This window comes from Nicotiana attenuata, unplaced genomic scaffold, assembly GCF_001879085.1.
Source record: "Nicotiana attenuata strain UT unplaced genomic scaffold, NIATTr2, whole genome shotgun sequence".
Classification (NCBI taxonomy): domain Eukaryota; kingdom Viridiplantae; phylum Streptophyta; class Magnoliopsida; order Solanales; family Solanaceae; genus Nicotiana; species Nicotiana attenuata.
In genome coordinates, this window is record NW_017671435.1 from 28,616 (window position 1) to 38,235 (window position 9,620).

The window sequence follows — 9,620 nt, forward strand, 5'->3', positions numbered from 1 at the left end:
ATGTAGGTCACTTGACCAAATCATATTAATATAGTATGCTTCTTTAGTATATTTTCTTTTTGTCTAATTTATCATCACCAATGTTTGCTTTATTAGCTTGCACATGACCGTTTTATTATTTTTGATCCCAACACCTAAAAGCCCCAACTCACTATGGTATAAATTGCAGAAAGTAAAAATAAATAAATAAATAAATAAAATACTAAATTCCAGAAATATGCACAAGTAGTCTGCCACATATAAATTTGCTAGAAAGAAAATGCAAGCCAGCAGAGAAAGCAAATTTGTAAATTGTTGAAGACAAAATGTATTGGGTTCAAGTCTTATAGTAATAAGAAAATAAAAGTATTTTTAGATGATGCAATTATACAATTAAACATGATCATGCCATATCTTGCAACTTAAACTTTCTAAATTAGGTGGTCCACTACAATATTTTAGGCCTCTAGCTACCCCTGAGAAGTGTGGCCTAAGATGCCAAGAAATATAGCATTTGGTTAAAGGCACCTGAGAAGTGTGGCCTAAGATGCCAAGAAGTATAGCATTTGGTTAAAGGCAACACTTTACGGCTTTAGGCAGAAGCCGCGCTTTAAAAGTGTGGCCGATACGGTACAAAGGCCACGCTTATATTTTCTCATATAGCCACGCTTTTATGACATAAGGCTACACATTTGAAACGTGATCTTTGTCACGTTATAGACTACGCCAGATTGACAACCCTTATGGTCACACTTTCTAAGCGTGTCAATTTTGTCTACACTATGAAGTAATTTTCTTAAATATTTATATTAGCCACAATTTTATGGTTAAAAAATTATGTTTGTTTACATTAAATTCTGTTCACATTTATTTCAAGTACATATATATTATGATCTCAAGCATTCAATTAGATAATAAGTAACAGACTAAAAATAATTCAAATGCATATACTTGAAATAAACTTCAACAAAGAAACATACTTTGTGTACTATCTACAGTAATAAAGTACTGTTGGTTCAAGAGGTTCACTAGCAAAGAGCTCTACAAACCAAATGTACTCATATTTACAGTATCAATAAAAATAAACATTACAATTGTTCAGAAGGTCTTCACCGTTCACTTTAATGAATCAAATTGATTTGTGGCCTCCATTTTCAATTGCATCACCCGTATTTTCCTACACATTCAAAATGAAATTAAAAATTAAAAAGAAATATATATATATATATANTTCAAAATAAAATTAAAAATTAGAAAGAAACAAATATATAGTATGCACTGGTTATATCTTACTAAGAACTAATGAGATTTTATTTCACTACTATAGCATAATAAAGTCAAACACAAAAAAGATATACAAGTGAAGGAGAAGCCAAAATGTGAATTAACATATATTTTACCTCTCTCCTTCTATAATGGCAACAATCACTTAATTTAATAACAAGGGAAAAGGGCCAAATATACACATCTACTTTCAAATATTGTGTTTATTTAATCTTCGTTATACTATCCGATCAAATTTAGCCCTACCATTATACTATTTGGTGAAATTTGCCCTTACTACTAGCAAACTTTTAAAAATTACCTAAGTCCTAACAAAAATTCATGATCTCCCAAATTTCTGTTATCTAAGGCATTTATTCTTCTTCTTCATCCACTACTTGTAAAGAAGACAGAAAATTTTATATTAAATGTGACATCTCAACATGATTTTCTCTAAATCTAGTTTGTAACAGGAGGGACAAAGAATACAACCACTAATATTATGTTTCTGAATGGTTAGGTCATTATGCATATCAGTATTTTCCTGGAGAAGTTACTGTTCCTTCTTTCATATGATTATAACGCATTTATACCAATTCCTGTTCATGCCATTTTCCATCTTATTCATGTCCAATCTACTAATTGCTCAAGAACAATTCACTTAAGGACAACTCAATAAGTAGCTTTTAAGCTTTAAGGACAACTACAATAAACGAGCTTTAAATTAAATAAGCTTAGAACTTGATACCATCTCCACCTATTATTGAGGAGGAAGGCAGTTAGTAGCTTTAAGTAGCTAGAAAGCTGTTTTTACTTTCTAGAAAATTTCACCAAGAACAACTTACTCAACAAATACTTTATTTTAATATAAATTACTATGAACTAAAACTGAGTCAAACACGCTTCAGTTGATTCACAGCTGGACTGCGTACCATCGCGAGGCAATTAGAAGGCTTACATCTTCCAGTTCAACATTATGACCCGTAGAACCTTATCACATCAGCTAGCTCAATATTATGACCCCTAGAATCTTAGTCATGGCAATAGATTCAGTTTCCTATCACACCCTTTTAGAAAGCATGATTTTGTAAGTTAAGATTGAGGTAGTTTTTGAAATTGTGAAATATAAATACCTTTCCAAAACTCGGGGCATGAGTTGAGCCAGAAGAATGTGGTAGATTTTGGCCTCTCATAGCTTGTGCAGTTTCTTCGGAACTTTGACGACTCTGAAGTTCAGACTGTCAAAAAAAATATTTATTGCACACCACTCTCTTGAAGAGCATCAACTATGATATATATAAAGAAGCCCGGCATATATTCCAAGCATATCCATTTACATATTAGGTCATGCCGCAGTTTTCCAACACATTCTAGTATTATAACTCAAACTAATTGGGTCAACTATACATATTCACCAGTTTCATTCAACACACAAATTGCATTCAATATTGTGAGAATTCGACATAATTTGACAATTTTTATGCGGTGAAATTAACTTACACCTCAATTATTAACACACCACAAAAAATAAGATAAATTTGACTAGTGATGAAGTTAATATAGAAGACAACTAACAAAAACAGAAAATCAAGACTCAATAACCAGTATAACTCCCAAAGAGTAACTACTTTCCACAGTAGGAAGAAGGAAATTTTTAGAGCAAAAGAAACCAACCTGCAGCTTTGAGGAAGAGGGTTTTGATAACTACCGAAACAATTGTGCATTTTTAAACGATAATATAGCCCATTGCGACAAAACATAACTACAGATTGTGCAAATCCCCTATTATATCTAAAAATGCATCAACATTCTGTACTATAATCAGGTTGCACCAAAAAGCTAGCAACAACATGCATCTTTGTTTAAGGCTATGTAAATTTCTCCTATGGCCTTCAAAAATTCTGTCGTTCTTTCACGCCAAACAGACCACCAAATGGTTTGAGGAATGGTAATTAATTCCGAGTCTGTAGTTATTTCTTGCACAACCCTTCTTTAGTCCAACACTGCAGTAGCTCCAAGTGGATTTGGCATGGTCCAGGACATGCCAGGGATTTCAAGGACATGCTCCAGAGTTGACTAGTAAACAATGCAAAAAAGAGGTGACGGACATCTTCCACAAAGAGTTACTCATGGTTTTTCTGTATAATTCGATTAAGCAAATTCATAACTAATTGTGGTGTCCGGACCAACTTGCATGCACCTTGATTATTCCAGTGGGTACCTACTACCTCCTACCATACAGATACCGGGTAACTCTACGTACCAAGAGTTACTCATGGTTTTCACCTACTTCATTGACCACTAGGCCACACCTATTGGTGCATGATTGTCTCAAAATTTTCCTTCTACCCAAACTCTTCAAAGCTAATGGTGTTTGTTAAACATCCATAGTTCTCTTTCTCTAGAGGTCAAACAAAAACAAATTACTGCATCCTGTTCAAGTTAAAATACTAATGATTTTTTAACAAGTAGTAGTACTTAGACAAACACGTACCACCCAACCCTCTTTTTTTAAAGTGCAAAAATCACACAAACTTAATTGCAAGATACTTTGAAATAATTGATCAATCAATCTTGACCACCAGATTTTTTCCTCTAACAAGTTATTGGCAAATACAAACCAAATGGAGCGGAATATCAACACCACACAGCTGCAACTATTCTTCCTATATACTAAAATTTACCATCATTTTTCCTATCAAGAATAGGTTTATTAATCAAATATATTCTAAGAATAGCTAGATCATACTTACCCAGAAATTATACAAAAATAAAAATTATTTTTTCCAATTCCATTTATTAGAAACTAGAAAAACTAAAAACGATTAGCAGACAATACAAGATACCTAAAAATATATGAACAAAATTTGAGGCAATAGGAGTACAACGGTAAATTAAAGCTTGACGACAACTACAAGGAAGACACACAAGCTACAGATACATTCATTTGGGGTCCTAATGCAAAGGAATATACAGTAAAGTTGGCGCATAAAGTGCTAGATGCACATAATGAAATTTTAGATTCTTAGCCATTGAAAGTAATTTGGAGAACAAAGCTCCACCAAAAGTGGCATAATTTTAGATGCACGAGTTTTTTAATTTGACATAATCTAGTTGCCAAGCTAACCCAACAAGCAACAATGGCTTGTTTAGCAACAGAATTAAGTCTTTTTACTCCTCAAAATGTTCACAAAATATTAGAAAAATAATTTTTTGGGTGAAGATGTGGCTTGGTTGATCTAGACATCAGGTATGGTTAACAAATAAGTTTTAGCTCTTCTTCTTCCCTATCCTGCTTGTTTTTGTTTTCAACATAGTTTGATCAGATGCAGCTCTCAGTAAACGTATACATTGCAAAAATCAATTAAAGCTTTGACACCAAAAATAAAACAAAAAATAACTTATTTTCAACTCAAGAGTATGAAAATAAGATAAAATTGAAAACTTTTATAGCCAAAAATTAAACAAAAAAATTACTTAGGTAAGCCCAATAATTAGAAATTGAAAAAGAGTAAAACTTTGAGTATAAAATAAAGACTATATAAAGCCCAGTAATTATACAAAAAAAAAAAAATTACTTCTATCAACCCCATCGATAAGAAGAGACAAACTAAAGCTTTAAGTATAAGATCGAACACTATACAAAAATATTAAAAATTAAACAAAAAATATTACTTTTCTCAGCCCAGGAATCTGAAATTAGTAAAAAATTAATAACTTTAATACCCAAAAATTAAACAAAACAAAATTACTTCTTTTTAGCCCAAGAATCTGAAATTAGAAAAAGTTCAAAACTTTGAGTATAAATTAAAACAAAGATTGTACCAAGATACCCAGATATTGTACACAATAGAATATTATTTTTTCATTCCCATTAGTAAGAATCTAGAAAATTGAATCTTAAAGTATAAGAACAAAACTAAAAATTGAAAAAAAAAGGAAAAGTTTTGGGCAAAAGAAATACATACCAATAGAGAAAGGGATGGGGATTTGCTATGGGTGAGAGTAATCTGGAAGACACATGCAGCAAAGAATGAAAATGAATGAATTAGGTTAAAAAAGGCAATGAAGGTGAAGTCGCAGATGAGAGAAAAGAATAGGGGAAAGTTTTCCCACTAGTATTACTTGGATGATTCTTCAAAAATATTGCATTATAATGAATAAGCGTCGCATAATTTGTGTATTGGCAACATTTAAAAAGTGTAGTCTTTATATTTTAAGAACACGCTTTTTAAGGGTAGCCTTAAAAACCGCGGCCGAACACTCTAATCAAAGGCCACACTTATAAAGTGTATCTATAGATATCTTTGGTAGCACTTTTCAAGTGTGGTCTATAATTAGTGTGGTTGTAGGCCTAATATGCTGTAGTGGTCATATATTTAACACATCCCACCATATATCATCCATTGTTTCCTCAAAATTTTCACTAGAAATCCATTGAGTATTTGCCCTCTATCATTTTTATTGCTTCCTTTGCTGTATGACATTTTTTTCAGCATTCTTCCCCACATGGAATACAACAGACGCAGCAGAATATTCGAACAAGTGCTAGTTAAGACGTAAGTGTGTAATCCTGGTTAAGAAAAGAACTTACAGTGATTAATGGTGCCACCATTTCCTCATTTTGAAAATATATATTCTCAATTATGTATAGTTGATGTACTTTCTAAGGTCCAACCCTACTGATTATTATGTTACTTATAATGGTTATGTGCTTCAACAAGCTAATTAATATACTCAAGCATCTTGCTTAGTTCAATTCTTGAAGAAAACTTGATAGCTATGGCGACTAATGAACAGCCAGCTGTTGTTCCTCCTGTAATTCTGCCTACAAATTCAAATCAAGGAGGTTTGCATGCAATTGATTACAATCATCCACTGTTTTTAAGTCCTTCAGATGTTAGTGGCATTCAAATCATATCTTTTCAACTAACTGGGATTGAAAACTATTCACTGTGGTTTCGATCTATGAGAATGACACTATTAGGAAGGAATAAGTTGGGTTTGGTGGATGGTACATGCACAAAAGAAAATTTTCCAGAAAATCTGTAGAATCATTGGGAAAGAGTAAATGCTATTGTGCTTTCTTGGTTGATGAATTCTGTGAGTAATGGGTTACTTGGTGGTATAATGTATGCATCAAGTGCAAAGGCTGTGTGAGATGATTTGCATGAAAGATGTGATAAAGTGGATGGTTCAAGATCGTACAATTTACATAAAGAAATTGCTACGCTTAGTCAAGGAACAACATCTGTTTCTGCTTATTTTTCAAAACTAAAAGATTTGTGGGAGGAATTTGAAGCACTGGTTCCTACACCTGGGTGTGACTGTCCAAAATCAAGAGAGTTTGTTGTTCACTTGCAAAAATTGAAGCTGTTTCAGTTCTTGATGGGGCTAAGTGATTCCTTCAGCCAGGCTAGAATTCAAATCTTGCTCATGAGCCCAATGCCAACGGTTAATCAAGCATATGCCATGGTGATTAGTGATGAGAGCCAGAAATCAGTTGCAGCAAATGCTGGCCTACTAGGAGCAAATCCTACATCTGGAACTAGTCAATTTGATATGGCAATGTATACTAAAACTGGGGGGAATTATCAGAAAACTAGAAAAAATTTCAATCTATTCTGTGATGTGTGAAAAATGAAAGGGCATTCTAAAGAAAATTGCTATAAGGTTATAGGCTATCCTCCAGAATATAGACCAAGAAAGAAGAACACAAATACTCACAATGCATATAATGTGCTATCTGATGTCAGTGTACAGAGTAATCAATTTTCTAGAGGAAATTGGAATGAGAATTGTTTACAAAATTCTCAATTAACAAGCAGTGCTGTGAGTGCTAATAATTCTCAGAATTTTGGTCAAATGGCAAATACACCTTGGATGGGAAATTGCACATTCACAAAAGAGCAGTATGACCATATTGTGCAACTGCTGAACAAAGACAATTCAACTGCTGCAACACCATCAGCTAATGCTGCCTCTACTACAGCAACACCATCAGCTAATGCTGCAGGTATTCCTTGTGCCTTATTAGCCTCTAAAAGCCTACAAGAATGGATCATAGACACAGGAGCTACAAATCACATGGTAGCTGATATAGAACTGTTAAATAAAGTCTCTCTAATGCAAACAAATCAGTCAAAGAAAGTACATCTACCTAATGGAGAAACTACTCAAGTTACTCATATTGGAACTAGTACCTTAACAGATCAAGATATAATAACTAATGTATTTTATATCCCTCAATTCAAATATAACCTCTTGTCTGTCTCTAAATTAACTAAGGAACTGAAATGCTCAGTTGCTTTCTTCCCTGATTTTTGTATATTTCAGGAACTCTTCAGTGGGAGGGTGAAAGCGATTGGTAAAGAAGACAGTGGTCTATACATTCTCAGTAGACAAAAATTACCAGAAAATAATGCAATTAGTTTAAACACTAAGGAGACAGAAATCAGTAAAGAGACTAATTCAAATGATATTGAACTCTGGCATAAAAGACTTAGACATGTGTCTGCTACTGTTCTCAAGAAGCTATTTTCTACAAATGCACAAGATATATCTGCTAAAATAGATCTATGTACTACATGTCCTTGTGCAAAGCAAACAAGGTAACCTTTCCTATCAGTAGTATAAAAATAGCTGCTAGCTTTGAATTAGTTCACATGGATGTATGGGATCCTTACAAAATTCCTACTATGGATGGTAATAGGTTCTTTCTAACTGTAGTAGATGATTTCTCTAGAATGACATGGATTTTTTTTTTGCTGAAATTGAAATATGATGTATGTGTGATTATACAACAGTTCTTTACCTTTGTTAAAACTCAATTTGGAACTACAGTAAAAATAGTAAGAACAGATAATGGTACAGAATTTATTAACTCACTTTGTGAGAATTTCTTTAAGAATTTAGGAGTAATTCATCAAAAGACATGTCCTTATACTCCTCAGCAAAATGGAGTAGCTGAGAGAAAGCATAGACATATACTAGAACTTACTAGAGCTATCAGATTTCAAGCTAATATACCTATCAAATTCTGGGGTTATTGTGTTCTTGCTGCAGTATATATCATTAATAGGCTATCTAGTTCTGTCATTGGAAATAAAAGTCCATATGAAAGGATGTATAATAAGAAACCTACATTACAACATCTTAAAGTTATAGGTTGTTTGTGTTATGCAAAATTAGTTAATCAAAATGATAAACTAATGCCTAGAGCAAAACCTGCTATACACAAGGGATATGCTACAACCCAAAAGGGATATGTATTATATGATCTAATAGATAAAAGTTTCTTTGTAAGCAGAGATATCCAATTTAGAGAAGACATATTCCCTTTTAGAAACAAAAGACAACAATAAATCTTTATTTATCCATCCAAACATAACAGACTTACTTTTACATAACACAGATTCAACAGTACAAGCTACAACTTCAGAAAATAATATGTATTCAAATGAACAAGAAAATAATGCCATGTCAGAAGTGATACAAGAATACACACAACATTATGAGAATACTCACATAGCATCTACTCAGACTAACAATCAACAAACTTCAGCTACACAACAAAGAAATCAAATCTCACAACCAATAAATGTCAGAAAATCAGGAAGATGAAAGAAACCACCTATATGGATGAATGATTTTGTGTCATTAACTGCTAAACAGAATGAACCCTATGCCATATCAAAATTCATAACCTATGATCATATAACTCCTAAGTATCAAGCTTACTTGACAGTAGCTTCAAATATAAGTGAACCAACTCTATACTCTGAAGCTATAAAGGACCCTAAATGGATAGATGCAATGAAAGCAGAGATTGAGGCACTACAAAATAATCATACATGGGACATAGTAACTCTGCCTACTGGTAAAATTCCTATTGGGTGCAAGTGGATTTACAAGATTAAATACAAGGCTTCTGGTGAAATAGAACGATTTAAAGCTAGATTAGTAGCCAAAGGTTTCAGTCAAAAGGAGGGGATAGATTATCAAGAAACTTTTTCTCCTGTCATAAAAATAAAAACTGTAAGAACTATATTAGCTATAGCTGCTGCAAGACATTGGCATATACATCAAATGGATGTATATAATGCTTTCTTACAGGGAGATTTACTAGATGAGATCTATATGCAACTACCCCAAGGATTCACAAGTCAGGGGGAGAATAAGGTATGCAGACTTGTGAAATCTCTATATGGTTTGAAACAAGCTCCTAGACAATGGAATGCTAAACTGACAGAAGCACTAATGAAGTCTCAATTTCAGCAAAGTCAACATGATCAGTCTTTATTTTTTAAGAAAACTGCAGAAGGTATCACAATGGTATTAATCTATGTAGATGATATGCTTGTGACTGGTGACTCTCT

General features: G+C 33.0%; 1 long non-coding RNA gene across 1 annotated transcript; it reads right to left on the minus strand.

Moving 5' to 3' along the window:
• Nucleotides 1-941: 941 nt before the first annotated feature.
• LOC109208278 lies at nt 942-5,361 on the minus strand. Its single transcript, XR_002065136.1, has 3 exons — nt 5,211-5,361; nt 2,376-2,480; nt 942-1,156 (listed from the first exon to the last, which is right to left on the minus strand). It is a non-coding gene; the product is annotated as an uncharacterized LOC109208278 (long non-coding RNA).
• Nucleotides 5,362-9,620: the final 4,259 nt, after the last annotated feature.